Source organism: Condylostylus longicornis, unplaced genomic scaffold, assembly GCF_029603195.1.
Source record: "Condylostylus longicornis isolate FDR11 unplaced genomic scaffold, ASM2960319v2 ptg000004l, whole genome shotgun sequence".
Lineage (NCBI taxonomy): Eukaryota > Metazoa > Arthropoda > Insecta > Diptera > Dolichopodidae > Condylostylus > Condylostylus longicornis.
This window is the reverse complement of record NW_026577973.1, coordinates 24,919,853-24,936,198: the sequence shown is the minus strand read 5'-3', so window position 1 is coordinate 24,936,198 and position 16,346 is coordinate 24,919,853.

Here is a 16,346-nt window from a genome sequence, read left to right as displayed (position 1 = left end):
AGAGTTTTGTATATGAATGAAAATAATTTTAATAGTGTGATAGGTATACATAGACTGTATTTAAAAGCAGAATTTTCACTTGTTGAAGGGAAAAGTGCTACAATAAAAACCATTGGTTTGTCCCAACTTTATTATTACAATGTTTAGCTCAAACATATTACAATCAGGTTCTAAGACCTAACTTAAAAATTATAACAATTTTAACTTCAAATTTTAAATTTTAACATAATATAATATAGAAAGCAAATTTAGAAAACAAATTTTGACTTATAACGATTAAAAAATTAAATATCACAAATGAATTAAAAATTACAATACATGTACTTATATTACAATTTTATTAAACGCTAAAAAAGAAAGAAGAAATTAACTATCTATAAGGAAGTAAAAGCTTTTTTATCGTATCTTTTGTTAATATGAAACCGAGTAAGTTCTTAAATTTGTTACACAGATTCAGGATTCAATTAGCTGGCTCAAACATCTCATAATTAGTTCTATCAGAAGGGAGAACAAAAAGTTGAGGAAATCGAACCCTAGATTGTAGATTTTAAGTGAACCGAGTGGGACAAGAGTAACCCCCCAAGCCACCGCAGCCATTCTTGACTTATTGAACCCTAACATAAGTGTTCACAATTATTCTGTTACATACATTTTACCCGTACAGGTTATTTCCACTTTCATAAGTTGAAAGATGAATATAACATCCGCGACATCACATCTGTTATTTAACGTCGACAAGTTAATCAGATTAAGCCCATTTTCAGGGTTTAACTTGAGAACCACGGGTCCTTCCAAGGAAGGTGACGAAAACAAATTTTTTGAATCAACTCAATCCTATTAATATGAATGTTATAATGAGGTAACCACATCTTGTGAAGCGTATTTTAGATGTGGATGAGCAAGAGATAAATACAGGGACTTCAAAATGTAAGGGTCGTTAAACTTTTTATACCGACTTGCCTATCATATAGTTATTGTGATTAACAAACGTAAAAGTTCCAGCGAAAAAAAGTTTATTAAAAATGAAAGCTAGAGGACCTGCGAAAAAAAGGGCAATCTCTCAGAATGATAGAGTGAATTACATCAGGCCCGGGAAAGAGCTGGAACCCAAATTGAATAGATATTTTTCAATTATAGCGAAATTTGTGACAAAATTAGAAAATGAGGTTCTTGGATAGTTGCTAATGTGAAATTGTCCGAGTTAGAAACAAAAGGAATGGTTTAGTAAAATTCAGCGAAAAAATTCAGAAATAGTACTATAACTAGTGTTTGAAGAATCATTGAATTTTAAAAAAAAATTGGAAAGCTTTCACACTTCCTTCTATGATTGGCAAATTTCCAAACACATTTAGGGCTAAGAATAATGTCGTCCGAAACTTTTAAAATAATCATGTCATAATATTCCTTCGCAACCAGTTTAACATTATCATGTGCAACTTGAAAATTATTAAGCACCCCTGGAAGAAAGATTTTTGCGCTTCAATTTACTTTTCGGTTACGCAACATCCTCAGCTCCCTGAAGAATCTAGACGTGCAATGCTAATTTCTTATAATTGGAACAAATAATTCAAAAGCAGCAGAAATAATTTCATAAAACTTAGTCGTCATTAAATCAATATCGGTAATACTAAATACAGAAGAAAAATCGTAAGAAAAGAAATAATTCAAAAGGTTAAAATTTGCCTTTTAAAATCATAGCGGTAAGAAAGGGCCTTGTCTATATTTTATTGATCGTCAATACATTAAAAAAAAGAAATTGGAGAATGAAAACAATCAATATTAACTAATTGATTTGGCATAACGAGAGATATAAGTTGCACCGGTCAGAAGTAAAGACTAAACCCAATTATTTAGACTGGCGATTCAAAAATGAACTTTTTGTCCTCCAAGTTAAAATTGCATATATTTTCAACGAATAAAGAGAATTTAAGATACATGCCAGAACTAGAATTAGGTGGAATATAACAACTTACAACTTAAAGTTGTTCAAAAGTCAGTTTAATTAAAACTGCGATTACCTTTAAATTGTCAAATGGAAAATGAGTAACACTAGTCGAAAAGTAGTTTTCAACAGCAATTAATACTGCACCTTGAGAGTGGAGTGAAGACCAAATAGCTCCAAGCGTTTAATCGCGCATAGTAGAGTGTATTTACATTAAAATTATTCAACAAGTAAATGCAAAATTGATTTCAATGCATAAAAAATCTAGTAAATAAAACTAAAAATGACATAATAATGTGCAAAATTCACAAATATATAATAAAAAGATGAAAATAAAAATACGTAAATCAAAAATTATTTTAAAAATAACAAAATTAAAAACAAAATATGTTTATATAAGTATAACTTGAAAAATTATTGTCTGAATTTCTTTTGAAAAAAAATAATTTGCAATTTTCTTAAATCTAGCTTAAATTCAGTACAGTTTTTAGTCTTATCTTGTAATTCATGTAAGCTATATTGTACATACTACCACGTGCATTAAAACTATCTTTAGAAGAAATGATTCTTACATTATGTGCTGTTCTCGTACTGTAAGAGTGGCAGTTTTTACTCGGCGGCGGCATTATGGACCACATAAATTTGTGTATAATTTGAGTTTGATGTAGATGTTGAATGGTAGGATATTGCTTTTTTTATAAATTTTAGAAGATCTGCGATGATAACCAAATAGATTCTTTATCGCTTTGTTTTGGAGTATGTCTAGTGCGTTTAAACTTTTATTAAACGTTTTTTCCCAAAGGTGTATGAAGTTTGTAACATTGCTGCAAACTTGTTATAAAATAATGATCGCTTCATTTTTCTGGAACTCATCCAATTATTAATTTAAAAATACCTGCAATCCTTCTGGCTTTCTTGAACTGCACATTTACTTGCTCACTCCAACTCAGATCACTGCCAATTACCCAAATATTTCAACAGGTTCTATTGAAAGTGATTTTAAAGTTCTCGCTATATTTTCTTTTAAACATCATAAACTTTGTTTCCTTAGTTTTTATTGTCGTTCTATGTTTATTTATTTATCCAATAATAATAGGTAGATCTTATTGTATAATATTTTCGAATTTGAACCATAAGCTGTTAATATATACAATCGCAAGATAATCTGCGCACATAAAGGGTTTTAAAGCATGTAAATAAAATTGATTGGTTGTGCCCAATAAAATTGATCTTAACCCAGAGAATGAGATTATTTTCATTATACTTATGATCAGAAACCGTTTTTAATGCCAATTGACTGTTCTAATTAATTGGAGTTTTATTTTATAAATGCCTAACATTTAATTAACTTACAACAAATATTCTCAATAACAAACCATTAATCGAAGCAAGTGGATTTAGTTTTTACTTTTAATTTGTATAATTTGGAACTGTCTCGGATCCGTTTGTTAGCAAAAACATCTGTCATCCCCTGATATCTTTCTCTTCTTCATAAACCATAAGAGGAAATGTGATTGTTATCCAACCTTTTTGAAATTCGACAAAATACAAGTAAGTGAGCCTTGTTCTAGTTGTCGCGTCACTTGCGTGACATTTGTCGTTGTCGCTGTCACATCATTTGAAATGTGCTATTCTGGTTGTCGAGTGACGCGAGAAATAATCGAAAATGAAACGTTTCAAGTGAAATTGACACATTTTAAAAAGAAATTTCGGTGAGTAAAGTTCAAACTAATGAAAATTTTCAGTGTATATATTTATATTTTTAAATAATAAAAAATGTCATTTGCATTATGGTTTACGGATTCATCTCATTCCGGTAGTGATGAAATTAAAAAAAAAAAAACAACAATTAAGGATCGAAAGATTTAAGATTAGCGACAGCTCTAATCCATTGGATTTGCCAAATGGAGTTTAAGCCATTACAAAAATTTTTTCAAGTAAATTAGTTGGAAACATTGTATTTTATTCACAGATTTATAAACTATTACAGACTTCCAAAGGAGATCCTTGTATATTTACTGTATATATTCGAGGGAAAAACGAGTACCCGTAAAAGGCGTTTTCTGTCATGAAATTTCCAATTCTTCAAATTTATAAATACTTTCACGCTAAAAACAAAAATTTAATTTATATTTTATGATTTAATTTATTTTATTCATAAATTAATTTTTTTTTGAGTTAAATTGTTTTGTTTTAACCTGCATTTTTGGTGTATCCTTCTTACTTGTCACTTGTTAAATACTTTTAGACAAAAAACGTCGTTTCACTTCGACATATCTCGCATCAGAACGACAACTGGAATATGGCTGAAACACATTTTTCCGCTATTCTCTGACGATTGTCACTGCGATGGCCTCTTAGAATATAAAATTCAAGTCGTAACGACTATTGTCGCTCTACTTCGACAATTAGAATAAGGCTCACTTTTTCACCGAATCTTACTCTTTTTCACCTTTTTAAATAAATGTTGCGGTTTTTTCCTAATTAATTTGAAATTGGAACTATTAGGATTCCCTGATAACTTCTTAGCCTGGTAAAATCATAACTCTCTGGTAGGACTTGCAAAGTCCTCTTTCATTCAGCAATTCTTTTACCTCTTTCGCCAAATTCTGGAGTCCCCCAGGGTAACCACTTAAGTCCACTGCTATTCGTAATTTCAGTAAATAATGTTGTTTCCATGTTGACGCACAGTACGACATTAATATATGCTGATGACATGAGAATTAAAAAAAACATATGCTCTGTAAATGTTGCGATGTATCTTCAAGATGATCTTAACCGACTTTACGAATGATGTTCAAGTAATGGCCTAAAAATCAAAATAAATAAATGTGCACAAATGTGCTCCGTTAGGCAAAGGCGGCCATTTTTAACAAACTATACTTTAAATGGCCAAGCTTTTAGTCGCATCGATTTAATTATGAATCTAGGTGTTTGCCTCGATAACAAGTTCATCAAGAATAACGTTTTTGCGTATATAAAGAGAAATATACAAACGGTTTGAATAATGAACCTATAAATTTTTTTGAAAAATCAGGGCTCGGAAACTTATCTAAATTTTACATTTTTTACCATATCTACGGAACAAATTGATGGAATTTTTAAAATTTGATATTTTAATTCGGGTTTTTACCGAAATTAACTGCCGAGCATTTCAGGCAATTTGGATAGCACAAAGCGAAACTCTGCTAAGAGCCAAATTTACATTTTTCTAGGTATGTTAACTAAACGCTTACTAATGCCCTAAAAATTGGAAAGAAGTATTTAACAGGCATTTTTATAATATTCTGTAAAACTTTCACTTAACTAGACAATACACATTGCGGTCGGTTATGTGCTGACCACGTCAGATTTTTTATTATTATTATTATTATTATTATTATTATTATTATTATTATTATTATTATTATTATTATTATTATTATTATTATTATTATTATTATTATTATTATTGTTATTATTATTAATATTATTTTTGTTATTATTATTGTTTTTATTATTATAATATTTTTGTTATTATTACGAGTACTATATATTCTTATTAGGATCAATATTATTATAACTTTTACTTTTATCTTTAAAATTATTACTTTCATTATTATTGATATGGTTATTTTTAATTTTTTTATTACGAAAATTTTTTATTTTGTTACTAATGTTACTGCGATCACTCTTAATGTTATTTATAATGCATTAACTATTTATTAATATTATTATTTCGATCACTATTAATATTATTATTTCTATTTTTATTACAATTTTTATTAATTTTTTTAATATTATGGTTGCAATTTGCACTATTCTTATTGCTATTACTATTACTATTATTATTAAAATTATGGGTTTTAGCTTTAGTATTATTATTATTTTTACTTACATCATTGAACTTGATGAAACTGTTATTCCTCTATTCCAACCTTTAAAATTAATAATTTTTGTCGACTATATCTTCAGACACACAAATTTTGAAAAAAATGTTTTTGATGAATTTTCCTACGAATTATTAGTTTGAATTGAACATTCGCGCACTTGAACGTTATTCCAACATATTCTTGTAGATCCATTGCAGTTGTAGAGAGATACGAGGGTCACTATTTATATTTCGGGTCCTGGCAATACTAGTGCTGCCAGGTGCAATCTGACACTTCCATTGGAAAGTTTGACATTTTTTAGGACAACTTCACTCAGAACGTTTTGTCATTCGAGCGCGAATTGTTTTGTTTACAGTGACTTGAAAAATTCATCTCGGTCAAAAAATGGAATTGTCCCGTGAAAATTTTCGTGCGATGATTTTTTACGATTTTCGGCGCGGATCGTCGAGACAAGAGTGTCTCGATCAACTTGTTTCGACTTTTGGTGATGAAGTACCATCAAAAACCACTGTAAATCGCTGGTACCAAGAGTTTGGTTTCGGACGCCGTTCGCTCCAGGATGAATTTCGTGAAGGTCGGCCAATTTCGGTCGTTTTGCCGGAAACCATCGATGCTGTGCGCGAAATGATAATGATGGACCGGCATGTGACATACTGTGAGATTGAGGCATCCTTGGGCATTAGTTCCACCAGCGTACATAAGATATTGCATGAACATCTTGCCGTGAAAAAGGTGTGTTGTCGATGGATCCCAAAAAAATTTGACGATTGCACAAAAGAAGGCTCGTGTCGATTGGAGCAAAGAAATGTTGAAAAAATTCAATCGCGGTGCGTCAAAAGACGTGTATAAGATAGTCACAGGTGATGAATCATGGATCTATGCATATGAGCCCGAAACGAAACAGCAATCGACCGTATGGGTGTTCCAAGACGAGCCAAATCCAACAAAAGTTGTTCGTGGAAGAAGCACATCGAAGCAAATGATCGCGTTTTTTTTTTGGTATAACTGGTCATGTGGCCACAGTACCTTTAGTGGAACGTAGGACGGTCAATTCTGAATGGTACACCACCATCTGTTTGCCGAAAGTTTTCGAAGAAATAAGGAAAACAAACAAGCGCCGGCGAATCATTCTTCATCATGACAATGCAAGCTCTCACAAATCAGCTGAAACAATGGACTATTTGAGCACTCAAAATGTCGAATTGATGGGTCATCCGCCGTACAGTCCTGATTTAGCACCCAATGACTTCTTCTTATTCCCTCACATCAAAAAAAAAATGCGTGGACAACGATTTTCAACACCTGAAGAAGCAGTCGATGCGTTCAAAAACCATGTTTTGGAGGTGTCTCAATCGGAGTGGAAAAAGTGCTACGAAAATTGGTTTCAGCGCATGCAAAAGTGTATTGATCTTCATGGGGAATATTTTGAAAAACAATAAAACCATTTCCAATGATAAATGTTTGTTTTTTATTGCTAGACCCGAAATATAAATAGTGACCCTCGTAACAAGAGAATATGCAATAAATTCTGCACCCACAGGAACTAATGAGTCATTTTCGACAGGCACTAATATACATATGTAGGCAATAATTTATAAAAGCTTACTTTTTTTAAGTTAAATACAAAATTTAGGTATATATATAAAAGCCTTAATACTTTTCAAATATGCTCCGATAATTCCAATTTTTAGCTGTATATTTATGTCCGACATTTGCTTTGATTATTCTCTTACCCACATACATGTATAAAGTGCCTTGAAAATTGAAATAATACAGTATCGAAACACCATTCATAAATTATAGCTTACACAATTTCGAATTCAGGGCAATCATTAAATATTTAAAATAATCAAACAGTAGAAAATACTGTTTAGTAACTTGTACAGAAAATTAAAATATTAAAATTTTCTAAATTAAATAATATATTTTGCAATTTTTCTATTTTTGCAAATTTCTTATTTTATTTAATTTTTCTATTTTATTTTGAAGTTTATTTTATGAAACCTATAATGAAACTTGTTGTGCTTTATAATGATGGCAGTTATTTGGTTTAAGTTCTTTACGTTATATTTAAACTTTTTAAACTAAGGAATATATTTTTAAAATTTAATTCCAATGCTAGTTTTTTCAGCACAAAATAAGCATGCATCTCCTTTTTAACAAAACACAATAAAGCAACACTTTGCTCAGATAAAAGGCTCAGCAATTAAGTAACTACAAGTAATTCAAAATTTTAAAAAACGAATTTGCTTATATATCAGTATGATATACTTTATAATTAACAAATGTACTTTTCCCCACCCATTCAGGCGGGCAAAAATATTAGGCACATTTAGTAGATGATTTTGCAATGTTAAACAAAATACAGAAACTTAAATGCGAATTAAGTCAGAGAGCGAGAAATTCTTTTATGATTTATGAACTCAAAAAAGGATAAAAAAAATAACATCCTAAAAATTTGCTATCTTGATTATTGAGAAATAAATGCTTTCAAATTGATTTTATAGCTTCAAGGTAGGTTTTTTTATAAGAGCGGAGTACAATTTTCTCACCCTTGTTGTTTTGGCTAGATAATCAGAGATAACCAAAAATAAAAATACTAATATGTACATAAATACATCTTATGTATAAGAATCTTCATTCTAAGTATATTAACACAAATATACAGTACAATTTTTCCAATTGGTACCCCATTGGAAAAATTTAACGTTTTAAAATTGCAAAGGTGCAGAAACAAAAATGTTTAAATTTCAATCATTAAGTATAACATAATTTAAATCTAATAAATTCGTAAGAAAAAAAAGGTACTTTATCCGTAATTAAAAAATATTTTTACAGTAGAAATCATAAGAAATTATACTTATATTCGCAATTGACTGTGTGAATTCGAAATCGAAAGAGATTCATACTAATTAATAATAAATCTTTCATATTAAGCACAAAAATTATGTAGTGAGTCTACATGACAAAAAATCATTCATAGCATAGAAGTGATTGCATATATAATATAACCCAAACCCAGAGTAATCGTAAAATATTTAAAACAATCAGCCAAAAGCAGATACCGGTTCATAACTTGCTTAGAAAAGTGAAAGCTTAAAATTTTTTAAATTTAATATTATATTTTGACATAATTTTATATTCAAATAAATCTTAACAACTAATGTTATGTGGGTTCGCATGTATCATTTGAGAAGTAAGAAAAGCTAAAACTTACAAACTTTGCAACAATTTTACAAGCCATAAATTCGAGTAATCAAAATATTTTCATACGAGTTATATATAAGTTTATGTAAGCTACCTACATAAAAATTATTTCCTAATAACACTTTGGTGGTTAGTTAATTTTTTATATTGTAAATATTAAACAAAATCTTGTACATTTTTAACTTAACATATGTTTCTAAATTGTCTACTAGAACGGTTCCGTTTTCAACAGTTTAATAGCGAGCCAAAATATTTTGAAGTGGTAATTCTTCGTATTCTTAAAATTATTCGATAAACCACTCAATATTTTTATATTTTATAAAATTCTTTTGTTTAAAATATATTTGCTAGGATGGGAAGACATACTGTCACATTAATCCAAACTTATAACATACCAAATACATGATAAAAAAAACCGAAAAAAAAATTAAAAAATATACATTTTTATTCAAATACATTTTATTTAGTAAAAATTGTAGAAAAACAATTTTAGTCAAAAACTTTAATTTCAAAAAAATTTTAAACTTTGTTGACAGAGAATAGAAATAGTTCATCTGTTACTAAATTATTTTCTTTTTTTTTAATAAATAGAAGCTATAATTTCTTGAAAAACAAAATTTTTTTGATTGGGCTGCTGGCTCTGAGTTTAGGGACCCGATGCTTACAAGTATCGTCAGTTTCTTATAACTATAATCAAAATTAAATGAAAATATAAGTGCGAAAAAGTGAAATTGAAATATATATAGTAAATCTTTATTGGTAAATCAATTTTTTTTTTCAATTTTTTTCTTTAAAAAAATAAAATTAAAATACATAAAACTTTGTATTACAAAAATTCAAAAAATTAAGGAAATTAAATTGAAGTTTTTCTTCTTGTTTCACAACACTAACCAATTACACTTAAATGCGATAAAATATGCGAGATAATGAAAGACTTTGAAATATTAACAACTTAAAACTGAAATTCAATGTATATTTACGATTTTTAAACGATTTAAAGTTAGTGATACTTAAGAGTAGCAAAGGGTTAAAAACTCTAATTAAAAACTCTAATTAGAGCTCGAAATTAGATTGATAATTTCATTCGAGATTTGATTCTGAACTTAACCAAATTTTCAAAAATTAAAGTACATTGTTGTAAATTAAACATGATTAAGTCAAATATTTTGAGGAGCTATTTCTTTTAATTAAACTTAGTGAAACATAAGTTTTAAAAATTGAAATCTTTTATAAGTAAAATTATTTTCTCTAGTTTAAATATAAATTCATGAAATTGTTTTGCATTCAATTTTTAAACCTATCAATTAAAAATCAAGTGTAACTCTCAAAAAAAAAATTAATTTTTAATATTTGACTTATTGCAATCGCAAAGCTTAACGACATTTTCTCAGACATGTACTCTGTATGTGTATGTATGTATAAATGTTGTATTTCTAAGAATAATGAATATTTCCCATCCAATTATCAAACATAAAGAAAAAAAAACAAAATTATTTTAGCTTTTTTTTTGCATTACTTTTGATTTCATTCATTATTTTTTAAAATCAGTTCTTAAATATTTTACCTTCTTTATTTAATCGAATTTTATAAATCCAAATTTCAATCAAACAATAATCAAGCCATAAAGCAAAGTGACATTTTAAATGATTTGTACCGGGGGAAAAATTAAGAAAAAAATAAAAAAATTTTTGATTACGTTACACACATTTACATACATAGCCCCCAAAGGATAATAAACTTAAAATTTATGAAATTATTAAAAATGAAATAGCAAAATTAAAAATTCCAGTAGTAAGAGATAAAAATTTTTTAATCCTCTTTTCATTAATAATTCAGTCCGAAAAAAAGGAGTTAACAAAAAATTTTTTAATGCCAATAAGCTGAAAAATCTTTAAGCTCATCTACAAAAAATTTGCAATAAAAGTAAAAGATTACAAAAGAATTCAGCTATTGAAAGACGGTAACTGACATTGATTCAAAAAAGCGAAAAGTTAAATTTGTATATAAAATAAAAGTATCGGTTTTATGTTTCTACAAATAAATGAGATAAAAAATTACTACAAGAAATTTTCAATCATTAATATTCATAAAAATAGTAAGAAAATGTACAAATGAGACAAATTGTAAAAGTTTGTGACAAAAGAAGAAAACACAAATCCCGGAATATAAATTTGAATTACCAAACAAGTCGACAAACCTTGCAAAATTACACTCGTTAAGAAAATAGGTGAGAAATTCAGTTAATTATTACTATTTTCAGTGACATTATGTGTAAATCTAATAACTATAAGAAATTTTGAAATATCCAAAATACCTTTCAAACAGTTTATGATGGAAAGAGGAGACACATCGATTTTATTAAGAGTATGGTAACATTAGCTTTTTTTTTAATATGGTAATCCTCATAATAAGAGTTGTTAAAAAAATCTTTTTTATTACTGATATTATTGAAATACGCAAATTTTTAAAATTTAATGTGTTTTACAAAATACATGTCCACTTGGTTACACAGAATTTTATTAATGAAAAATTTTACTCAAAACGAACAGTTATTACGAATATGTTGAATATAATCGTTTACAACTTAACACAAAGCTCCATCCTTTCCATATAGATACATATGTATCTATATTACAAAAAATATATATTACACTTTCCTAATTATTTTATTAAAATTATTAAAAACCTTACAATTTTGACAACGTTATTAAAAAATATAAGACAGACACCTTTAAAGAAACGAATGAAATTCACTATGAAAATCTTAACTTGTGAAATACCTAACGAAAATTTATTGTAATTCCTGTAACAAATTGTCGTAACATGACAATCGTTGCTAAGAACGTTAAAGTTTTTAAAAATGGTAAAGCAACATGTTGATATCGTTAAACCCTTGTTATTTGATAAAAAAGAAATACTTACACTCTATTGTCTAGAATGAATATTATTTTAATGTATAAATAGCTTGTTTTACCATTCAATAAAAATGTATTCGCATTTTTTCGGCTATTAAAAACAGGAAAAAACGAAATCATAAACAAAAAATAACAATAACTATAAGGGTTTTATAAAATATCCTTATGGGAAATTTAACAGAAGATAACAAAAATACACATTGATATATACATTTATACATACAAATGTACATTAAAACAGAAATAAATAAAAAAAGAAAAGCACTTTAGAAAAATTTAACTAGTAATTGAAGAAATTCTTGTTTAATATTAGAAACGCCTGGATATTATGCAAGTATGTGTGGAAACAATTTAACCAAAATATGTACAGATAAAGTATACATCTTATACATATGTATATAGATATAATAAATTTATAACTATCCTCTCTTCACGGTAAAGGTTATGTTCTATGATAAATTACAATTTTAATTGAATAAAAATTTAATTTTCACAAGTTTCTCTCCATCTTTACTTAAATAACTTCTCAAACATCAATGCTTAAAATATTAAAAATAAAATGTTGCAATTTAACGTCTGAATAAGAAAAACTTAAATATAAACCTTAATTAATTTCCTTAATTAAGAAATACTTGTATAAGTGAAACTTGAGTAAAATTAAAAATCCACCGAAATAAATATAACATTGCTGATTTAATCTTTCCAGTTGACTTCCAAGTTAATTTCGACTTATTGAAAATACTTATTGAATCATGAGGTTCTGCCGCGGAGTAAAAGGCAATTCACCTAAACACTTTTTGAATGTTTTTTTTAATGTTAAAGAAGCCAATAGCAATAATAATCCTTTTACCGTCCGCATGATTACATACAACAAGGGAGGCTATCTAATGGAATCAAATGTTGCATGTTGATTTTCAGTGAAAACGCATTTCTTCATGGTAGGGAGCGTAAATAAACAAATTTTAGAAAGAAACCTGTTTGTGTTTATCAAGTTCTGTAGAACCAATTTTGATAAAAATAAGTTTATTTCACGAATGGTCAATGGCTATGTCCCGGATGAACTTTTGGACCATGTCAAGCTTCGGGCCCTGTAATTTTTTACGGGCTGATTTTAGATTTTTGATAATTTTCAATATTCAACAATTTAACTTTTAATTTTATATATGATTTTCTTTCTTTAATTTTATATGTCTGACAGTACGAGAAACCACGTAAATTACGAAAAAAACCGGTACCACAGGGACTGGACATTTTCAACCGGTCAAATTTACACTTTTAGGCATATAAAGAGAAATAATCAACTATTTTCCTTGAAATTTACTATTTAAGCCCAGGGTGTTAAAACAATAATCTTATACATTTCAGGGTTCGGCATATCAAATTTTTACTGAGGCTAATATTAAATTATTTACCATTTTTAAGGAATTAATTTAATATTTCAGTTCTGTTTGTTACTAAAACTAAATGACAAATTTTTCAAGGACTCTGGTGCATAAAGGGAATATCTACCAAGGGGTAAATTTCTATTTTTCTAGGTATATTAGCTATTAGTTTACTACAACCCTTTTGACAAATCCCAACATTTGAAACAAATGTTTAAAAGGTATTAAATAATTAAGTGTTTAAACTTACCTTCACTAAGTTTAACAATATAACTTCTGGTCTTATTTGAATGTTTTTCATACTAGACTATTTGTAATAATATAATTTGAGTTCAAAAAACATTATATCTAACTTATCATTTATTTAAATCAAGGAACTAATCATTTTTTTTCGATTCTGAATAGTATTAATAGTTTTGCACGTGTTTTCTTTCAGTTTTTCAAATTGAAAGCCAATCCTTATCTACATATATTGTCTTATATGTATAACAATAAAACAATAAATAGCATGAAATAAATCGAATATTTTTCTAAAGTAATTTTATATTGTAAATGACCCATTGCATTCATTCTGTAATAATTAACTACGTGTACGTAATTTTCTTTAATCGAAAAATTACTTAATTTTATTTTAAATAAAACATATGTACTTACTAGAAGTAAAACATAATTGTTTCCATTAGAATTTTAGAATGGAATCTTTTAGGTACAATCATTCATTTAATTCAATTTAATGCATAAGTGTGCAACATAAACATGTTACGTTTTAAATTTTACGTAATTTTTTCTCATGTACGACTTGAATGCCGTCGATACAAAACCACTTAAATTTAAAAACTTTTCCTAATGCAAGTAAAAGCAAATCCTGATTTATTGAAATGTAATTAGTATTCTATCCACATTTGATTTACTTATTTAGAAAATTAGCAAGGAAAATTTGTTTTTGTTATTTGGGTTTAAAAATAACAAAGTAAATGGCTATTTTATATTTATGTTTCATTGATAAAATAATAAACAACTATTTTATTTAAATATTTGTGTATAATATATGTACATATGAAAGTATGTTGTATAAAACGTTTGAATAAATTTTTTGTTTTTAATTTATTCTCTCTTACACTCGATTAAGCGTTAAATTTGATTTTGAACTAAAATAGAATGCATTTTTTTTCACTGTTTGCAACTACGTCAATTACATATTAATTTGTACAAATAAGTTCTTAATATTTTATATTTTATATATTTTTTCAATTCCCTGTTTTTCTAATATTCACTCTCATAGTTTTTGCATTGTTATTATACATACATATATTTATTTTATTTAATGTGCGTAGTAACAGCACACTTGAATGTTACATAATAATTATTCATAAATATTAATTAAAACTCAAATGTAAGTCTTATTAATAAAATGCAAAACTCCAACATTATTAGTTTAATTAATTTTCTTTTTGAAGCACACGTATGATATTAATATCGCAGATCGTTAAATTTTTAAGGCTTCTACTCCCATCTCGCCCGTAGCAGTTCTATTCTATTTTTTGATATGATTTGACTAGCTAGGCTGTACATTATGTTCTACATGCAAATAATATTAAGTACATATTATTTTAATTACGTTAGAAAATTAATTCCGTTTATAAGCAATAGGAGAATACTACAAATTTATCTAAATGTTAAAACAAATTTATTGCTTTATATACTTGATTATATTTTTCATTAATATTATTTTTGTTTTGATCATCGCTGAATAATTAAATGCATAGTCTTTTTAAAACCCATCGACAAAACTTTCTTAATTTATACTAACAATATAAAAATTAAAAATTTTCTGCTATACTTCTCGAGGAAATACTGGAAAATTCAGTTCATTAATATTAAAATAAAATTTTAATTATTATTACAAAAATGATTTTGACATTTGTCATATTATTTAAATTGCAAGTTACATTTCCAATAATAATAATAATAGCAAGTTACACGAATTTCGGTTTAAAGAATTTCCTTTTCATTTTTTCATTAACCAGAATAATCATAATTTGAAAATGGTTTTGTGCTAATTTTTTAAGTAATTTGATCCTAGGGGCAACTCGGATAAATGTCAAATATTAACACTTTGTAGATATTAACAAGTATTTCATTTAAGTACCACAAACTGCTTTGTAACACCTCCCTTTCTCGAGTCAACAACCCCTAAAGGTTGAAAAATTTCGATTGTTACTCTAAAATTTCTCCTCATGAATGCAAAATTATATAACAATAATGAAATAATTATAAGAGCGTTTTCCTTACTAAGACCAAAAGATGCATAAATATAAGTTCTGTACTTTAATTTTGAAAAGAGAAATTGTTATTTACAAAGGATGGAATTGATTATTGCATTTTCAGCACCATTTCAATAAAATTAGGAAAAAATCCTGCTGTTCGTCACTTTTCAAGTTATCGCTTCTTGAAATTAGTAAAATTTCAATTTTCGGCAATTTTAATTTCCAAGACTATAATTTTTTTTGAATTTTTAAATATTACACACTTCAAATACGAGTACATTATATTTTTCCTGAAAAAAAAAACAGTAAACAAAAATAATGTTCACTCTAATACTCCTTTAAAAAAACTCCATGAAAAAATTGTACACCTATAGCGCACCTTTTCCCTCTGACAATATCTAAAAGCCTAGAAAAATAAACATTTGGAAAAATAAATATGTATTGTTTTCACCTCTTCTTAGTAAAGAAATTTTTTTATCTTGTATCAGTTCAATTGTATTTTCTAAGCAGAAAGATTGACACAGTTTCTACATAATACGTTTTACAAAAACAGACGATTTAGTCAACCTTTGGGATATGTCGCGAACTGAACCTTTACTACAAACTTAAGGGCTCACATTTTTTATCATTCAACAAATTAAGTTGTTTTAGCTTATATATTATAAGTTTTGTTTTACAGTTCGTTAAGCCATCTAACTTTTTCAGGAGTCAGAACTAGACTTTTACTGTCAAATTTACATTTTTGCCCAAATGGCAATACA